The sequence below is a fragment of the Lipophrys pholis genome, assembly GCF_963383615.2.
Source record: "Lipophrys pholis genome assembly, chromosome: 14".
NCBI lineage: Eukaryota > Metazoa > Chordata > Actinopteri > Blenniiformes > Blenniidae > Lipophrys > Lipophrys pholis.
Window position 1 is genome coordinate 18,847,674 of NC_137633.1, and position 21,952 is coordinate 18,869,625.

Sequence of the window (21,952 nt, forward strand, 5' to 3'; positions counted from 1 at the left end):
TGGTGCTGGATAAAGAAGTTGCTCTCTGTCACTCTAATCTGCAAATGTAACTGACAAATCCAGACCGGAAAATTATACACATGAAGAAATAAAATTATATAGGAGTTTAGGTATCAGTGTCGTACCAGTATCTGGGGTCTGTAACCGGCAGCTATGGAGCTGCACTTTTCATTTTCAGTCTCATTGAAATAAACACTTTTGTCTTATGTATAATAAAGTTTTACAGACTATCTTCCAAATGTACTCTTATCTTGTTGTTGATTTGGAATCGCTGCCGATTGTGCAGATCTGTCTGTATGTTTGATATATGGAGGAAACAAGGTTGAAATGTCACGTTGAATCTGGTATGTGGCCAAAACATTGAAAAGACCCAAAGTTAAAATGAATAAAACAGACAAAATATCCAAAGCAAGCAAAATTTCTGACGTAAAAAGAAACAAAACCTGCTAATTACAACTGAAATAGCTGAAAAGGCTAAAATGGCTGAATCAGACCAACTCAAGCAGCTGAAATGACAGAGGCTCCGTTTACACGACAATGTTTCCAAGTGAAAACCGAAAACTTTCGTTCCATTTTGGGGGTCCGTTTCCACGACAACGGTGCTCTGAGCCACTGTGAATGGCTGCTAAGGAACATGGGACATTTCTAAAATGCTCTGACGCCATGTAAAAAGGTTAAATCGCCACTTTTCTGAAACACTGCTACTGCGCATGCGCATCACGGCTGTGGTAAATAGTTCTTCTGCACATGCTCAGAAGATGGACAACAAGAACAATGTATGCCTCCAGAGTGTCATGACTCCCCGTCCATATTCTCCTGGGACTTGGTAGTTTTATATTTGAGAGCCACCGTAATAACAATCCGACTTGGTCGTCTGTCCCTACGAATGTCCGTGTACTCGCCATTGTTAATGTTTATAGCTTATTGTTTGTGCTGATGTGTGTGGTTTCATTACAACAACAAACAACAGCAGTGACTTGTAGCCCAACTTGAAAACGACAGAATTCTAGGCATTTCTGTTGTTTTAGTGTAAAGAGACATCATTTTCAAATACCAAACTTTTTGGAAAAAGCAAAAACGTTTTCACTTGAAACGTCATGTGTTTTGCCTAAAACTACAAAAATTCCTCAAAGCATCTGAAACAGCAAAAATTAACCAAACAACTAAAAACAGTAATAAAAATAGTTTTTTTTAATAAATGTCATAAAATACAATATAAACTACATTTCCGAGATATTTTGCTGTATATATATATCAAAATGAATTTTGGTTTAAGTCCAGGCCAGGTTTTTTGGTGCCCAGTTTGCATGTTCTCCCTGTTCTTGCATGGGTTTTATAGGAACAACAATTATTTTGTGACCTTAAATTACCCATAGATGTTAATGTGTTTGCTGGTGTTGGCCCCAGTGCAGTGCAACCCTGTATTAGATAAAGCAGTATGGATCGATAGATACTATGTTTTGCTGCTTTCAACACAATCTATTTAGTGGAAGAAAGACAAAGCTGACTTGTTTAGCTGTAAAGGTTGCGGAGCTCGGCACTAGTAGCTGAAATACATTTTTAAATAGGCCATGTATATGCAGTGAATCAATTTATGATTCTAAGCGTTATCTATGCAGCTCTCTAAAGGAATCCTGTTGAAAGGTCCAAAGTCCCAGTAACAGGATCTGGAGAGGTAAGGTCTGAACCCCAGGCAGCAAAAACAATCATCGGGCTTCTACTGGGAGTTAGGAGCAGGCCCTCCGCCAACGATAACAACTCTCTCATCAACCAGGGGAGAGAGCGCACACAGACAGCGAAAGAGAGAGTCGAGAGGGGGAGGAAAAGTGTTTATCTCTTGTGTGTTGTGTAGGTGGCTATCAGCGTTTTGAGCGATGCTTCATTTGTGGGATTGAAGCGATGTAGGGACGCATGTGCAACCACAAAGTCAGTCTCATGACCTTTTGTTCTGTCACACACACACACACAGAGGCTGTCAAACAATAAAAGCAACAACAGGAGGTATATTTCACTGCCACTGCCACCATCCTCCATCTTTCTCACACACACACACACGCACACACATACATACACACACACACACCATATTCTCAGAAGAATAACATGCCTTATCAAGGACAGAGCTACTTCTTGGAATGGTGAAACCTTGGGGTTTGTGACCTTACACAGCTCGCACCACGCAGCAGCACACTTATCTATCTGTTAGTACTATTAAAAGAATGATAGTCAACACATCATGCGAGCAGGCAATGAGGAGCCATAAGTGCATATCCAGATTTGATAAATGGCTGTAGTGACGGTGCCTGTTCCTGCACCCAAACCTGCTCCCACTCGGCCAAATGTTCATTGTTTTGGAAATTGTGAAGTGGAAATATGAGGCAAGGATCACAATGCACTCCGAAAAACAAACACAGATGTCAGCAAGCAAACAAATTCGGTGATATCCTGTTTTCTTTTGAGTCTCTTTTTCTAAATATAGTGTGTGTGTGTGTGTGTGTGTGTGTGTGTGTGTGTGTGTGTGTGTGTGTGTGTGTGTGTGTGTGTGTGTGTGTGTGTGTGTGTGTGTGTGTGTGTGTGTGTGTGTGTGTGTGTGTGTGTGTGTGTGTTTGTGTGCGTGTGGGTGTGTGTGTGTGTGTGTGTGTGCGTGTGTGTAGGTATGTTCGGATATACGTGTGTGTGTGTGTGTGTGTGTGTGTGTGTGTGTGTGTGTGTGTGTGTGTGTGTGTGTGTGTGTGTGTGTGTGTGTGTGTGTGTGTGTGTGTGTGTGTGTGTGTGTGTGTGTGTGTGTGTGTGATTTCCAGTCTAACTAAAGGGATTAGGAAGGGCTGTCTTAAATATTCTGTCTGGTTTCCCCTGAGGCCTTCTGGTGAGGACAGATCCCTGCTGGAGACTGACTCTGTTTGCATGAATCACAGCGTGGGTGTGTGTATGTGTGCGTGTGTGTGTGTGTGTGTGTGCACTCTTGTGTGTATATGTATCGGACTTTGTTTGCACCGTCTCACTTGCCTTGCTGTCCGTCTTGTCCCTCTTACACAGATTCTCCCCCTCCAGTCGTATCCCTCCACCGAGAAACCTGCACATACAAAAAGCCCCCATGTGTGTCACTTCTTTTTTATTTTGAAAAAAACAAAGGCGAGCACTTGTCTTCACTTCTGATTGGCTGAGTCACTTTCAAAGTTGCTGTAAAACAGCCCATTAACACACACCTGTGACCACATCGCTCCCACCCACACCAGCTCTTATGTGTCATTTAGCAGCTGTTGTTTAGCTACTGTTCAGGAAGAATTACAATTAAAGCACTTTAGCTTGACAAATATCACCAGTTATAACCAGCTATTTAGATAAAAGTCCAATGTTTGGGTATTTAGAGAGGCTTCATCACCGAGAACTAAACATCTACAAGAGAGATTAGACTTGTCCTACAGTGTCATCTTGTTCTTGGCTTACTGTAAAACAAACTGTAACAAGAACCTTACAATTCTTCATTTGACAAACAAAGCTCCTAACAACCTGACTCCATTTTATCTTGAAGAGCTGCTAGAACCAAACTACAACCTCAGAACACTTTGTTCTCAGAGTGCTGACTTATTGTGGGCGACTGTGTAAGAGTTTGTTTTCTTACAAACCAAAAGTTGGTGGTTTGATGTCATAACTCACTCTTTCCATGTGTGAACTCAACGTTTGTCTCCATTGCAGGTTGGGCACCTTGCATTTACTATCACCACTGGTGTGTGTGTTTGGAACAGGGTGAATGTGAGGCGGGTAAAGCAGCTTTAAGACTGCTAAACAAATGAAATTGCACGATAAGTGAGATCCATTTACTATTTACGCATTTCATTTTTCATTTCATTTCATTTATTTATTTTCCACAATTTCATATATACAGTGATGATTTTGATTTGTGCATGAATTTCGCAAAATTATGAAAAAATGGACACCCCAAAAAAGCTTGAAGCTTATCATGTTGGGGTCCAACACACCACCACCCAGTGCATCTTGTGCTGTACATTAACCAAGAATGACTCAACCACAACTAGGGCCCTCAGACACCATTAGTGAGTAGTGATGACTGGGGACTAATTTGTGCATATATATATATATATATATATATATATATATATATATATATATATATATATATATATACACACATACATACATACGTACATATACACATATAGAAACAAACCCATTTCCCTACAAGTGTGATTCTAAAATCAAAAAGAAAAGATAATCTATGGGATCTATTATATATTACATTGCGATGTTTGAGTGTTGTGAAAGTATGTCAGAAAGGGTTCCCAGGTCTTGTAGAATTTCTTCTCAGAGCCATTGACTGAGAATCGTAACATTTCCAGTTTGAGGCAGGACATTATGTCGCATAGCCACTGACTGAGTGTGGGCAGGGCAGCGTCCCTCCACTTGAATAAGACTGTGCGTTTAGCCAGGAGTAAGGAAAATGTGGCCATGCGATGATCAGCAGCTGTAAGGCGAGGACCGTCTCTATCAGTGACGCCAATAAGTGAATAAGTGGAGCATCACTGTTTTTGCATTTATCACACACAGGAGTGATATCTGGGTAAAAACAGGACAGCTTGACTTCAGACATGTGGGCCCTATCGACAATGTTGAATTGCATTAAGCAGTGTCTTATACAAAGTGAAGATTTATGAATTGAGGCAAGAGAATTAAGTGTCACAGATCGATAGGTATTATCTGTCCTAAATCACGTTCCCAAGCTGTTTTAATCTTGTCTAGAGACATACGTTTCAGCAAAGTGATTTTCCTGTATAAAGTTGACAGTGCATTTCGAGATAGTGGGTCAAAAGATAGAAAGGTGTCAATTGGGTTGGCATTAGGTTCATCCGGGAAGAGCGTCGGACGTAGTCTACGCACGTAGTCCCAGACCTGTAAATCTAAAAAAAAAAATGTGTCTTGGGCAAGCAATATCCCTCCGATTGTTCGCCAAAAGAGATGAAATGACCATCTTTTAAGATGTTTTTAAAGGATTTAATGCCCTTTTTATGCCAGTCCAGAAAGGTAGAATCATCTCAAAATGGAATAAAAAGATGATTGGCAGCAACAGGACTTAGCAGAGAGAAGTCTCCATAGCAAAACTTCCTCCTAAACTGGATTTTCTATTAATTTAGTTGGAGTGTGATTAAGTAGTGCACCAAGGACGGCTGGGAGTGAAATGTTCACTCCAGAGATGTCCATTCTGGACTGTTGGTCTGAAGGTATAAGTGGACTCAAAATAAGAGAATGTTAGCAGCCCAGTAGTAGTGGCAAAAGTTGTGAAGCCCCATTCCCCCCTCTCTTTTATGTCTCTGATGGAGTGTTTTGGCCAATCGCGGCTTTTTATTTTTTGCCATATGTATGAAGAGATGATCGAATCTATTGTGACGAAGAAGGGAGTTTATTCGGCCAGCAAGAGACAATGTGAGAGGAGACCACTGCTGTAGAGACATCTTAGCCTGCTTTAATAAGGTCATGAAGTTCTCTTGATAATGTTTTTGGAGTTTCCTTGTAACAACTTCTCCTAAGTAATTGAATTGGCGATCTTCAATTTCAAATGGAATGTTATTGTTGTCTGGATCAAATGTTTCCGAATTAATTAGAAAAAGTTAACTTTTATGTATATTCACCTTGTATCCCATTATCGATCTAAATTGGCTAAGAAGAGAAAGAGCTGCTGGTAGTGAATTTAACAGATATGAAATGTACAACAGAAGGTCATCTGCATATAAGGAAACTTTATGCCCAGCGCCCCTTCTCCAAATACCCTTAATTTCTCTGCTGCTGTGAAGGGCAACAGCCAGTGGTTCAATTGGGCACCCAGTGGGCACCCTTGACGAGTTCCAAGGCTTAGTGCAAAAGATCAACAAAATATGCCATTGGTTTGAACTCCCGCTGTGGGAGATGTGTATAATACTTTAATCCATGCTTTAAATGATGGCCCTAATCCAAATTATTCCAGAACTGCAAATAGATATGTCCACTGAACTCTGTCAAACGCTTTTTCAACATCTTATGATATAATGCATTCAGAAGCATCTTCAAAGGGTGAGTATAGTATGTTAAAATATGTATTTTTGATTGATAAAGACATAATCTATTCTAGAGTAACTATGATGATTATGGGAGCAGAAAGAGCATTGTTTCTCTTGAGGATGAAGGAACCTCCAAATATCAGTAATGCCATACGCTGAGAGGAAGGATCGGATGTATGCAGCAGATTTACTCACTACACCTGGTTTAGTGGAAGAGCGGTCCAGCACTGTGTCCAACCAGCAGTTGAGGTCTCCTCCAAGTATCAGGTAGTGGGAGCCCAGGTCAGGAAGAAGTGAGAACAGATTATGAAAGAAGCCAACATCATCAATATTAGGGGGATACACACTGGCCAAGACAACATTAATGTTAAATAGTTTCCCTGAGACAATTATAAATCTCTCATTCTTATCAGCTGTGACTTTGGTTGGCTCAAAGGGAATATTTTTTGATATGAGAATAGAGACCCCTGTTGCCTTTGCCTGGAATGTAGAATGGAAGTGCTGCCCCGCCCAGCCAAGCAAAAGCCTGGAGCTATCTGAGGAGCGCAGGTGGGTTTCCTGCAGGAGGCCAATATCTGTGTGAAAATGTTTGAGTTGGGTTAGTATTTTCTTCCTCTTGACTGGATGGTTTAACCCTTCGACATTCCAGCTGGTTATATTTATGTGACTACCCATTATATTCTATAACGTGTGTACCTTGATATGGGACTGTGTGCTTGAGGCTCCACAAAGTTAAAAAAGAAAAAGAAAGAGAAAAAAAAAGGGAGGAAACCCGGTACGGTGAACATATAGAACTGAAACATTTATTACATTCAAGAAAAAAGCTGACGCGAGTGCCAAAATTGAGGTAAAACTCTTCCCCCTCATCCCCCGACAACTGAAAGCTTCCAGCAAACATGGAAGTGCAGTAAAAACTAACATTGAACACAAAACAGAAACCCAGATAGCAACTAAGTTAAACAGTTGCAAGCTCTTCCTAACACTCTGTCTTTGGAAATACTTCACGGGTAGAAAATGAAATACCCGTACTGGTGTAATTGCCTCAGCGTGATGACAATAATAATAATAATGAACAGAGAGTTTGCAGTAGTGTGGTGCGATCACGGGAGATTTGGCTCTATAGTCATCCGGCGCAGAGTTATTATGATATCAACATCACAGTCTGACACCTGGAGTCGTGACATATTAGTCCGCCAAGCCACACGAGGGCGCCATGTTGCTCTGGCCTCAGCAGGGGATGCTGTACTGTCTGAAGAGGTAGCTCACTCCCGTGTAGCCACAGGTAGCTTAGCATTTGTGGCGAGTATTTACGAGACAGAGTCCCCTCATGTGATATAAACACCCTCAAAACACTCTCCATCTCAGCATCTTTGTATAAAATAACTATAAAGTAACATGGAATCCGTAGCATTAGCCCTTCTCTTGTTGTTGAGAGCTGTGAGTCGTAGCCTGGCTGGGTATAGGAGCGAACGAATCCCCGCTGGTAAAGCGAAAACATCACTGCCCGGTACGTCGACCGCTGTTCTACAATTTCAAGGCAGTCGTCTTCAAAGATTGACACTGGTTTTCCCTGGTAGACCAGCTGTCCTCTCCGCCTTCGGGCGTCCTGGATGATCGCCTCCTCCGTCCGGTAGTGGTGAACGCGTGTGATGACAGCTCGTGGTCTGGCCCCAGCCGCTGGTTTGGCAGTTATGGCTCTGTGGGCTCGGTCAAGCTCCGGGGGCGACAGGAGAACCTCCTCACCGAGGAGCTCCATTAGCATTTTGGAAATAAAAATTTGTTGGTTGGGCCCCTTCAACTGACTCTAGAAGTCCAATTATTCTTATGTTATTTCACCGCCTGCGCAATTCGAGATCGACTGTTTTAGCCTGTCGCTTGTTGTAGCGCTCCTCGAGAGCTGCACAATTAGTCTCCAGCGCCTCCAACTGGTCACTGAGCTGGTTCACGTTGTCTTCGAGGGAGGTCAAGTGGTGTACGTGGTCTACGACCGTTGTCTGAATGGGATCCAGCTTCGTTTTGAGTGATGTAGCCGATTTAAATTCCACGGAGAGGACTGCTCTGTGATTCTCCAGCGATCATGGCGGCCATGTTCACGGCGGCAGTAGAAGCAGCGTCGTCTTTTTTGCTTTCTCTTTTAGTTGGTTTTGATGCCATTTTGAGATCTCGGTAGTACAAAAAAATAGTATAAAAGAGAAAATAAATGTCGATTTGGCTACTTTATATGTAGAATTGAGGCTTAACAGTTGAGTTGTATTGTGGTTTAGCGGGAGCCTGTGGGACACACGTCTACTCCATTCACTACCCGGAAGCCCCACTCTTCGGTTGATTTTCTTTGAGGTTTCCGTTTGATAAATGTGAGTTTTTCTGTTTTCAAAGCTTGCTCACTTGTAAGGCTATGTTGTAATTGGCGCTATATGAATAAAACTTATTTAAATTGAAATCAAACTTATATCCTGCTTGTTCCTAAATATCTCTCTGCTTGCAGCTGGTGCAAGTAGAAGTGGGGGAAAGCAGTCCATTGGCAGCATGTTCATAAGTTGTTTCTGGACCCTCTGGATGCCGTCCAGTTCTTTTTTTTTTTTGTCCTGAAGTTATGAACAAAAGATATGATTGATTATTGCACACTCGCGAGCGTTGCCAGCACTGTGACTGCAATTAAGCCAAAGCTTTCCCTGTTGGAGTCCCACTGGGAGATTTACAGTAGACCAAATAGAAAGAGGTGATTATTAAATAAACATCTTATAGAGTGAACATTAACATCCAGTCGCTGGGCTGCTTGTTTTATTAAAGCAATAATTTTCCCTTCCCTGTGAATTACAGAGATTGTGGTATAAGCAAACAGTAGATTTTGCTCCACTTTGTGTCTCCTAATGGCTCTTTGCTTTGTTGTCTTCAGACCACTGTAATATACAGCCTCTAATGGCTGTCGGCATAAGTGTAGCTGAGTGAAGAAACTCTGACGGTCCCAGCGGTGAGAAGAGAAAGGTTGTGGAGAGTTCAGCCATCAGACTGACGGAGGTTGAACAGGGTGGTGCAGAGAAAAGCCTCTGTGGCCGAGGCAGCTTGACAGGGCTCCTGAGCAAAGTGCATGTGCCAGTGTGTGCAAGTCCTCTGCAGAGGCAAGTGCAACCCAGTTCACTCGCACTCTGATTCATCCATAGGAAGAATCTTATCTCTCTGATAGAACTGCTGGGCCTCCGATGAGGCGGCGGGACCTGCGTTTCATTGCTATACTGATATGCAGACATTTAGATCCTGGTTTCTGAGGCAAAGCTGGCTTCTCAAGATCAATCTTGTGGAAGTTACTGTAAATAGCACATGATCAGTAATTACTTCTTCAGAAATAAAAAAGTTGGCCTTCCTCACAAGTTACTGGAAATAGAAAGTAACTACTTATATGTGAAAATAACCTGTGGCTCACTCTCAACTGTCTCTTTCAAATACTGAGTCTTAATAATGAATGACTGCAGCGTCGCTGTGACACAATCAGTGATCTGTCAGTCTGATGACTGATTCACATTAAGTTTAGCTGAAGTCATATCACGTAGCCAGCAGTCAAGGGGTGGTGTACATGTGCCTGATCTACTTGTACATTCAGGGGGTTGTGCAGGAAGTACTGCAGAAAGGTATTTATGAACTAATGACAATGAGAAAACGTAGCAACAGAAGTTTCAACATCCTGCAACATCCTGTCTTATTAGAGTGAGTTAACTTTGCTTTACAGCTTTGAATGCATCAGAGGTGTTGTGGGTAGACGCTGAACTGTTGTAAGTCTTTCCTGAATCCGTCAGGAGGACTGAGTGAACGGTGAGTGAAAGGCCATGTGTGCTTAAATTTGAATATGGATAACACAAAACCTTTGGTTTGTACTCTGTGTTCATTTCATCTGAAACACATCGACACTTACCAAACTGGATCAATGGAGCAGCACCACACTAATACACAGCACAATACACAGTTGCGGGGTCCAGTTTTAAGCAACATGTGTGTAACATTTCAAGTAAAAACGCATCATTTTTAAATTATTGTTTCATAAAAACAACCAACAGTGCCAACTCGTGGCCCTGCATGCTAACTAAGCATTTCAGCGTTTCTACCGTTCCCATGTAAACGGACATCATTTTCAAAACATTGCTGTGAAAACATGAAACTTCTCTGACACGAAAATGAAAAACCGTTTTCACTAGAAACGTTGTGTAAACAGGTTCTGCAAGTCTAATCTATTTGCGTGAGCATCCGGTTTAGCATGTTTCATACAGGATCTCAGGAAAACCAACCTAAAGTTTGTTAAATTCTCCAAAGCCATCACAGAGGTACTGTTTGCATTGAGAATAAACCTTGCTGTCAGAAAAACTATAAATAGTTCAGAATAATGTGTATAACACAGTTTTGCTGCAGAATTGCTGAACGTAATCAGAACACGGCGGCCTCTTACTTGTTGTGGTGTCGATAAACCCGAGGCTGTAAAGGCATTTCAGAGCGATGGAGCGCTTTCCTGCACAACACCTGCAGTCTGTTTCTGGTTATTTCACGAGTGTCAGGTCACGGTGTTCCAGTCTGGGCCAGGGCTGCAGAACGGATTTGTCCCCACAGCAGGGACACATCCTGTCGAAGGACTGACTCAGGACCCGAGAGGAAACTGTAGTAGTTTAATTTTTTACAGCGCCTGCCAATAAAAAGCAGTCCATTGTGGAGTTTTCATATAAAGTTGATAAGAAGTGTTTTATGTGTTCAATCCAATCACAAAAGTGGTTCTGCTCATTTTAAATATCCTCGACAAAAGGGGGAGCTTAAAATTTATTGGATGAGGTTGAAGAGTTTATTAAAAAAAAATAGTTATTGCTTCACCCAAATGTGATAATTTCCCCCTCATGTTTTCTCTGTTTCCATGCGGAAAAGTCACATCTGCTCAAACTCTATAAATCGAGGAAAGCAAAATAAGCATCTGTTATGGGCAAAACAGGTTGTTTTCTCTCTCTCTCTCTCTCTGTCTCTCTCTCTCTCTCTCTCTCTCTCTCTCTCTGCAGGCTGTTTTGATTTCGCAGCGGGTGAGTGGCAGCCTCGACCCCGCCTGACCCCCAGCCCAGCTTCTGCTGATGTCAGCATCTTGCAGCAGATTGGAGCGTGCAGTTTTCAAACAAAGCTCCAGTCTCGACCCCCCCCCCCCCCCCAGGGGGGCTCATCTACTTTATTTCTTAAAGGGGCCGTTACACCAACTGAACAAGGATCTCTGTCTCATTTTTCCCAAAGCTGAAAACGCTGTTGTTGTTGTTTTTTTACCCTTCTTTTCCATCTCATTCAGTCACTGGACTGTGCAAACGCTCACTACTTGTTACATAAGCCAAACAGTTTGTGGCTAAAAACACAGCATGCGAAGTCGGTGATAGTGTGTGGTTGCATGCCGTGCCTCTCTTTGTGTCTCTCTGTGGAGGAGGAACAGGCTGCATTATGAAGCCCATTTTTTTTAATGCGCCTCCTTATCACCACTGTCTTTCCTCTCTCTGATCTCGGAGACACTTTTTCATGCTTTCAAGCCCAAGTTGCTGCAACTCATTCCTTTTATTTCTGCTTCAGGCAACAACTATCCGCTGCACAAGATGGATGTTTAGGTCTCAGTTAGAGTTCGCTCGTCTCAAAATACCATATCTGACTAGAAAATCACAGTGTGATATAACCGGCACAGGTCGACGCTTCCATTGCAACATTTGGAAAAACTTTTGAGACTGTTTGTGTGTTTGCAGCTTGTGCATGTCGTGCTTTGTGTCTGTGGTTGGAAAAAAAAATAAGACAGACACACGCACACAATGTCCACAGTGATTCATAGCCAGGCTTGGGAAAAAGTAATTACTGTAGCAGCAGGACTTTTGGTGACATGCTAGTAAGTGATTATGAAATGAATAACTGAAGTTTCTGTGAGTTTTGGTACTTTTGTGGTACATGAAACCAGCTGCAAAACTGTTCACAGTGCCGAATGTGAGGATTGAGTTGTATTTGAGCCTCTAAATATAGGGTGAAAAGAAAAAGGCCCGCTTCTGCCTGGCCTTTTTATGTTCCTGTCTTGGGCGTTAAGGTGAGATTTAATACATTTCTGAAAATGAGAACGCACTGAAAACCTGGCTAGCATGTCTAACTGGATCTAGCCAAGGAGACTGGAGTCCAGCATTTATAACGCCACATGATATCTCAACGATTCACTGGCAAAAGGAGCTTTTAAGAAATCTCATGCATGGAAAAGCAGGACGAACAACCATATCAATGTGGGCAAATGAGATGTCTAACTCAATAGAAATGATGTCAAAAGAAAACTGCTAATGTGAGTTGTTCTTGATGGGTGGAGGGGTCAGGATTAAGAAAATTGTAAAGGCTTTTGTTTTGGTGGCTTTCAGCCAGTTTGTCATTGTTCTAATAAAAAATATAAATTAATGAATTTCTTAAAACCTGTGGTTTTCATTGTTTTGAGTTGTTTTGAGCTGTTAGCTTAGAAGCCCTGTTTGCACGGCAACGTTTTCAGGGGAAAAACTTGGAACTACCGTTGAGTTTTAGGTGTTTTACATGACAACGGTGGTCAGAGCCACTGAAAACACAACTTTTTGATAACGCTCTAACTCTGTCTCCATGTAAATGGGTAAACTGCAAATTTTCTAAAACGCTGCCTCTGCGCATGCGCGTCACGGCCATAGTAAATAGTTGTTCTGCACATGTGCGAGTAGATGGACAATAACAACAATGGCGGCCTCCCGAGTGTCATGACTCTCAGTCTTCATTCTCTTGGGACTTGGGTAGTTTTATAGTTGAGAGTCACTGTAATAACAATCCAACTTGGTTGTCTATTCATACGAATGTCTGTGTGCATGTGTGTGGTTTCATAACAAAAACACACACACACACAAAAATTATGTGTTTTCACTGGAAACATTGTGTTGTGTAAACAGGGTCAAAATGAACTGGTGCTTTTGGCTCAGCTACTCTCATAAATAACTGCTGATAATATAATAACCAGTGAACTGCCAGTAAAATGCCAGAGCGCTGACGGATTTTCAGAAAAGAACAACATTCAAAATGTATCAATTCAAGAATTATGCTTTATATAGTACTTTATTGACTATTTTCTAATATTACTGTTACTTTTTTGATACTTTTCTACTCTTATTGGTACTGTATTGATACCCCTGCACTATTACTGTTATTATTACACATACATATTAGCCTTTCTCTCTCAGACACACGATAATAGAGCTATTGCTATTTGAACTTACTCAGAAGCGGCAGTATGGAGCGGATACTGGCTGGCAGCTAGCAGAAGGCACACACAAAATTTTATTAGAATTTTTTTAGTTCTATTATAGTTTCATCACAGAGATTTTTTTTTGGGGGGGTGGGGTTGTATCATTTATTGTTAAAGTTAATTAATTACTTACAAAAAAAACAGGTATCAGTGCATCAGATTTCACATTAAAAGGCATCAGAGACCGTTTGCCCAGGGACAGAATAAACTGCGTGACTACACAAAGAGAAGGGGGCAGCTTCAGCTCAATGTAAACATCCCATACAAAATACCTCATTCACACGCACGAATGCACGCACGCACACTGACTGGAGCCATAGTGCTGGCATGTCGCCTGCACCTGACCCAACTTTATTGCCCCTGCGTGCCCTCCCCTCGGCTGAATGTGCTGTGTGTGGAGGTTTTGTGTGAACAGCTGGCTCGGAGACTTCAGGCTCCAGACCCAGATCATCTAATATCTCCTGCCTGGCCCTGGGGTCTCAAGTCCCAGGGAAACACCATCCATAAAGAGCCTCTTATCTGGACTGGGCCCCTTTACATTGTGCTGCAAATAAAACACCCCAGAGACTCTTTGACTGTATTTTAAATCCCAGCTATATTTTAGATAACACTCCAGATCAAACGAGTGAATCGCTGAGAGCTTCGCCGACTTAATCTTACTGTTATTTGTTAGGTTCAGACCAATTATCATTCCTCCAAGTGATATTATACATTAAGCTCGTCCTTCTCGATGTTTCTGCCAACCAAGTAGGACTTCGTTTATGCAGCCTGAAACACATCAGTCAAATAACCTCCACTCACTTTATGGGGCTTTCAAATTCAATCAGTCACACAGGATGATTTAGAGACCCGCCACTGCTTAAGTGTAATGGTGGTACTGCACAGATCTCTGTGAATCACAGAAGAAGTCATTATCCACCACTGGCGCCACTATCTGTGAAACCACACAGCCCTGCTGACCGGCCCATCATGAGATCAACATTAGTTTTTGATTAGAAGGTGGTGGATTAGTGCACGTGAGAGGGAGGACTGAGGCTGTATGAGATCGTAAGAGATAATATTTAAGATTTTTGTGGAATACGATTCCATTTGTTCATTATAGTTCATCTAATTATTTCCCTTAATTCTATAACGAATGAAACCATAAAACTCTAATTTGTGCTAACAACCATGTTTGAATTGATATTTTACAGTGTGTGAGCCCACTATGAGAAAACTCAAACTTTAGTGTTTGTGTTTACTAGTGCTAAATAATGGAAGACTGGATTGATTCAACTTCAGGAGCTCATTTATTTAAAATGCAAAACAAGTATTGACTCTACGAAAGAGTGACGAGTCTAAACAGTGTTTTTCTTACCCGTATTAAACAAGTCATTACTTAACATGGGCATTAATACAAGCTGATAAGGAAAATGTGCAGCAGTTCTTTAGAACTGAATGTAAATACGTACATAAATGTAAAAGTGGAAAACAGTATAGCATAGAGTGACTAACATTACGTTTTATCATCTAAGCTTCTAATAATCACACATGAGCATAGACTTGTGTTCTTAACAATGTCGTCTTTTATATTGATATTTGTAGGGATTTAACAGGAAGTCCAGCTTTTAACTGAGGATTACTTCTGAGTAGGAGATTTAAAAAAAAAAAAAAAAAAACCTGTGTGTACCTGCAGATTCTCTGCATCTATATGAAATCATTATTTGCCTGTCTATTTTTCGGTTTTTATTACTGGCAGCATGCAGTATCTGGCTCTATGAAATGCCACCTTGTTAAGATAAGGATAGGCGCCATGTAATAATGCCACAAATAAACACGTCAATCAAATTGCCCCTTTAACTGTTGCCTTGTGGTGACTGGTGATGGAGGGATGGTGGGGGCTGAGCAACAGAAAGCAACTCACAATTCACTACTCTATTACTGACTGTCAATCAGGAATTTCACTCTCGTTGCGTGAGAGGTGATATCTTGTCTTGTTTGCCTACTGAAGTAGCTTTATAAAGAAAACAGCAAAACCTTCGGTGGATAATATTTTCCATGACTTCAATCAACCACACATACTCACAATATGGATCTAACCAAAACACATGCAGTAGATTTTGTAAGCGATCCACTTGATGTGTGAATAACTGACATATTGCCAGCATAACAGATGATACAAGTGGTGTAGATGCTGTATAAATCTTATGTTACATATCTAATCTTATGTCAACTACATGATGTAAGAAGGGACGCCACAAAGAAAATATCTTACAATAAGCTTGCAAAATAAAAGTCCATGGTGAGCCAGTTGATGAAATGCTTTCCACCACAATAACAGCAGCATCTCTGTCGAAGGCTGAACCCGTTCGCGGCACCATCTCAAATAAAACAAATACAAAGATACAAAATAAACTTTTTCAGACGTTGTACTTTAATCTTTTAGCATGAAACACACAATTGATATTTATTAAGGCAAATGCACTAATGCCCTTTCTTATGTTTCACGTGAAAATGCATCATTTTTGTATTTACATTTCAAAAAAGTTTCGCGTTTAAACGTTTTGAAAATAGTGTGTTTCTATGGAAAGGAGTTTTCATGTTGGGCCACTAGTGGGTGCTGTTAGTTGTGTTTGTATAGCAGTGCAGCAGCATTTCTGCTGTCTACACCTATAGCCCGAGTGTTTTCAAATAGTTGCAATGTTCCGTTTTTGAAAAGTTCCACTTTGTTTGCAGATCAGCTTTATCATGTGTCTGCATCTAATATCATGTTTTATTATAAATGTTTTTAGAAGATCGGCCTGATAGTGTTGTGACCACGTCTTCTACTGCTCATGTCCATTGATGGCAGTACTTATAAAGTGAACAGAGTGACACTTGACCTTGTGGTCTTATACTTGTTTTTCTAGCCTTTAGGCCACGACAGCCTCAGATGCAATGCAGAACTCTTGTCTGTTTTGTCTGCCGTTTTTCTTCCTCCTGGCATCTCGCCAGTGCCTGAAGCCATCTGAGAAGTCACAAGCGATGACTGTCATCCAGACCGAGTCTCCCAGGAGGCTGGACGATTGTGTCCAATCCTAACGAGTCGCTTATAAAAAAAAACTCCACTTCCTGTCTTTTCCTTCCCACACTTTTTACAGCCACACACAGTATGAGATACATTCGAGATAGGACATATTAAAAGACACCTATAAAGTTAATACTGTTTCCATCTGAGAGGACTTTTTACTGAAAGCCAATGCTTTATTTTTGTTTAATAGCTGCAATGCTTTGCCCTCTACATCATTAAAAAAAGGTCTCATGGCAGGAAAGAGGTGGAGGTGAAGCCAGTGAGGGCAGTCCTGAATGGATGAATTTGTGCTTGCCCTGAATTGCAGACATGAACAGCTCTGCAGTTGAAGCAAACTGTATCGAGGCACAACTTGCAGTTCTTTGCAGGTGCAATCATTTCAGCGCATACATTTACAGTTGTGTAAGCTCCCAGTCCAGAACCAGAACTACCTTCTCACGTCTTTTTCTGGTCCTTGCCCAGCTGCTGTGCTGCTTTTATTGTCCCAACAAGCAACAAGCTGGGCTTAAAGCAGCCTGTCACCATTTGAGCACAATTAACATAATGAGCATCTAATATTGAGAGTCGTTACAAGAGGGACTATTAAATGGCAGAGGTGGTAACCGCAATGTGACTCAGCACACACACACACACACACACACACACACACACACACACACACACACACACACACACACACACACACACACACACACACACACACACACACACACACACACACACACACACACACACACACACTGTTGTAATTAAATCTCCTCTTACAGTGAACAGTCCTATAGTTAAGACTCGTGTCCTGACATGTACCCTGACCTCAGCTGGGAGAGAAGTGGCCCGAGGCATGAATCCACACTTTAATAAGCTGTTACTCTGACATGCTGTATCAACTACAACGTGCGATTGCCAGCCGTCATTTCAGTGTGAAAAATGTGAATTAATAGAATCTAATGAAATCCTTCAGTGTTTGGTGAAGTTGTAATAAAAGCTACAAACAAACACAGCTCCGAGTGGGGGCGTGCGTGACTGACATACTCTGCTTTTGAAAATGAGTCTGGATTCTTTGGTATTGGGCATTGCCCTCTCCTCCGGCTCCAGCACAATGTGCAACATAAAAGCCAGCCACTTCAGAGGGCTTGTTGGGCTTTCAACTTCAACACGAGCCTTCGGAGACCTCCACTCACTGTCAGAGCGAGCAGAACAAAGCGCGCCATCCACACGGCAGGCGCTGGAAACATTCAGCTGCTGTGTGTGTGTGTGTGCGTGTGTGCGTGTGTGTGTGTGTGTGGGGGGGGGGGGGGGGGGGGGGGGGGGGGCACTGCAATAATGCATGGATATTGTTTTATAAGACTGCTGTTTATTCTCCTTTGGTTTCTGGATGGGCTGGCATTGATTTGGCATACTGTCTCTGTTGGTGTCCAAATGCAATTACACACATGGCGCATCAGAGCAACTACAACACACAGGATTGTTTCGTTTTTTTCTTCATCAGAGTGAGCATGGTGGTGCTGCAATAAGGCATTAGTTGAAAACTTCGACAACTTCACTTTTATTCTGTGATGCCCAGACTAGTTTCTTTAGAGCAAGGGAGTTTAGGAGCCACAGTAAAATCGTGCCTTAATAAACTTCAAATTGAAACGTTAAAGTTTTGCTTTGTTGTGGTGCAAAGTATGGCTGATTATAATGTCTAAATTTTCACAAAATCAAACAATGACTAAAGAAAATGACTGCAATCTCAACATGAAGCTGATTTTAATGAAACCCTTTGGTGCAAAACTCTCCAAAAATAACATCTCCCAACTGTTGCATTATGCATGTTTTTTACAAACTCACCCAAACACCCCTGCATTAGATCCTGTCCTCCACAAAAGGGAGCTGTTAGAAACTGTAATATGTCAATGTCCATAGTTTGATTCACAGCAAATAAAACCTAATTTGGAGAAAATGCGATATGGGAGTCAAAGAACATGGGGAAACAAAATAAGACATTCAGAAAAAACTGAAAAATTCAGAAAAAAAAAGAAAGTCAAACAAAGAAAATGACCTAAAGTCCTCAAATGAGCCAGTTTACGCCTCATTTTGAAATGATTTCAAAGCAGATGCGTTCATAACACAAATATTTTCTGACTTTACAGATCACATTTCACAGTGTAAATAAATCAAAAAGCACAAACTCCTCCCAGTGTGTTGTGCGATCTAGTAGACACATGATATTCCAGATTCACAGAGTGTTTTTATCTGTCTGATGCTCAGTCCATCCCAGATGGACATTTCAGATATCTCTGAGAGGAATATCAAATTTGATCTGTTATACGTGCAAACCTTCAGCCCAGTAAATTCTGTTTTCTACAGTCAAAGTGAACTTCAGGACATCAGCGTAGTCCTGCACAGTGATGGCTTGACTCATTACACCAATTAATCACATATTGAATTATGTCATCTACCTAAAACACTTTACAAATTCAATTTTGAAGACCTCACCCTGGAAACTCCTGAGATCCCGGGCTTCAGCTTGGGAACAATAGGAGCCTGTGATGTGTGTGCAATCTATATGATGAAATGCCTTTTGGTTTCCTGAGGACAGCTGACCAAGCCAATACAAATGTGGCAAACCATGAAAGCAAAAATGACTAAGACAACTATAAACACACCTAACTAAACTGAAGCTCACACTCATCCAATCTAATTTGTCCCTCTGCTTTTATGTTGTCCTTGGCTTGAATGCAAACACGTCTTCAAAGAATGTATTTGACCCTTGGTCTGCCTTTCTCAACCCACACACACACACACATCCGTACCTCTATCCAACACACTTTGGTTTTTAAATCTCCTTGAAGATAGACACATCAAAGACAACCGTTGGCAAGAATGACCTGGCCTGACCACTATGACTGGAACCTAGATTTCTTTAAACAAGCACGTCTCCAGCAGGTCACCTGCTTCAACACAGCCTGAGGGAAGACGGGGGGAGAAGGAGGAGGAGGAGTAGGGGCTTATGTGGGTTTTTTTTTTCTTGTCTATTCTCACACCTGCAGTTGTGCAATTTCCTTCACGCTGCTCATGTTCCTGTCCTCCTGTCTCTTTTAGACATGCAGCGCTCCTCTCACCCTCCACTCCCACCCCTCCACCTCTCCCCTTATCCTTCTCTCTTCGCCTCATCTGGGCAGCATTAGCAGCGCCGCTGACACACATGACTCCGATAGGCGATCAGCAGCGTGGAGATGTGCAAAGTGTGCCAATGGAAAATTCTGATCCCAGCGGAAAACTGCAAAACAGGCCGCCGTAACACTGCCACCTGGCTCACCGCGGCGTCTGGAACAGGCGAGCGTGGCGCGCCGGAGGAGAAGTCCCAGAGGAAGGACAAAGAAAGCTAAAGAGGAGAGAAAGATACAAACACAAATGCACAGCGCAGTGAGTGGTGGAGTGAGCTGACAAGAGGTGGGTCCTGACCCGTCACTCAGGTTGATGCATTAATCTGTTGACAAGCCCAGCTGCTCCCACAGCTCAGGCTTTCCCAGAGAGCCTCGGCTCAGAGCAAATTGGCCGTCTTCTCCAGTCAGAGCTGCCTGACTCAGATCTATGGGCTTAGCTGTTACCTGAGGCAAGTCAGGCCAAGAGGCCGCCTCCCTCCCAGCCAGCTCCCCTAAATTACAGCCTTGCTCGGTTCACAGCGCCTGAGGCCATTATCTATGTGTACAAATGCAGTGGCTAACTTGTTGCTTTTCCCATAAACACGAGTGGAGGCAGCGACACAGCAAGCACAGCAGGATCGTCAAACCCCCCCCTTTTTTTTTTCTGCCCACTTATCTTTGCACAAACTGTTCCAGATTAGCAGTTTCAGAGGCCTTGGACGTTCTTCGCTCCAGACAAAACTGTATGCTGTAATTATCGGCTGCGAGCAGTAAATGCAGTGTGCTGCACGGCGCTCCTGGGTTGTATACTCCTTGAGGAAGAAATCTTCCATTTCCCCACAACCTGCGCACTGACTTTGTCATCCGCAGCACAACGCAGGAAGGTCTCCACTGTTCATGTGCAAATTGTTCTTCAGAAGCCACACAAACGAATGTCCAATGCTGTAATCTGTAGTTCCAAGAAATAAAAAGAAATAAATGCAGATATATGGAGCAGTCAGATCAGAGGTTTTCTATATGTGGGAGGATGAATCATACTGAACATTGCTTTGTCTCAAGTGGTGTACTGGTGAGCACTCTTGACTCATAGGTCCTGTTTACGCAACAAAGTTTAAAGTGAAACTGCATCATTGCAAGTTTTGCGATTCCACAGCAACATTTTGAAAACAGTGTTCGTTTACACGGAAAAAGCAGAAGCACTGAGAACGATGTAGTTTTCCTGTTGAGCCACTGGTGGGTGTCTCAGGAGAATACGGACTGGGAGTCATGCCACAATGTAGAAGCAGCCTTTCAGAAAAGGTTTGTTTTTTTACTCCTCATAGTTTCTAAAGTCCTTTGGGATTTATACAGACACTAGAAAGCAAAACTGGTGCTACTTTCATGCTTTTGTATACTGCAGATGGAATCATTTTATTTATAGTCTTCATCTGTCGTATCTGTTAGAGTATTGTTTTTGCAGGATCCTTTACCATTTTAGTGAATTTCATTTGCATTTGTTTGTGAGATACATTTTGTACGGCCATATTAATGAATCATTGAGTTGTACATGAACACTCGCACCTTTAAAATGCCAAATGATGCAAAAATTCAACCGCAAACATAAGCTTAGAGCGGCTAAATATCTTCAAATGAATACACTTTGTGGATTTATGTACACAAATTTTTTTACTTATCGCAGTTCACTGTGCTTCACATTAATATAAAAAAACTATTAAAGCATACATACATATAATTAAAGAGCATAAAAATACAAGGATATATGAAAAATTAAATACATCCAACAAAAACATTTTTTGATGAAGTCATGGTATCTTAGACCCTCTTTTTGTGTTTTTGTTTTAGAAAAGTTTCACATTTGCACATTGTTTTGAAAATGATGCCCATTTACACAGAAACGGCAGAAACGATGTAGTTTTCATGTTGGGCCACCAGTGGGTGCTGTTAGCTTTTGTACACACAGCAGAGAACAACAACAAAAGTTTCCCATTTTCACTTGAAAACGTTGACACATAAACGGGGCCTTACGGGCTATAGCAAAGGCTTGAAAGATTTCTATCTATTTCAGTTAAGATTGAAGAGCTGTTGCTCTTGACAGCGAGACAAATACAGTATATGCTAACAAGTCCCGTCCTGACGGGTTACTGCATATTGTTACAACACCCTCAGCAATCTTGATTGATGGAGTGACTGACCCAGAGGTCTTACAACCCTTCACTTAAATCAGCTGAAGGTCTGGAGAGACTCCAAGTGGGTTACAATCAGAAGAGGGGAAGAGAATAAGCAAAAGGCAGGATTTGAATGAAAAACAAAAACCAACAAAAAAACTAAACGTGTCACTTCAAAATGTCACTTTTGATCTCTTTCACTTTCACAGCTACTTAAAAACATTACTCTAAGGGCTTTCAATCAGATACCAAACCCTGTCATTTAACTGTACGAG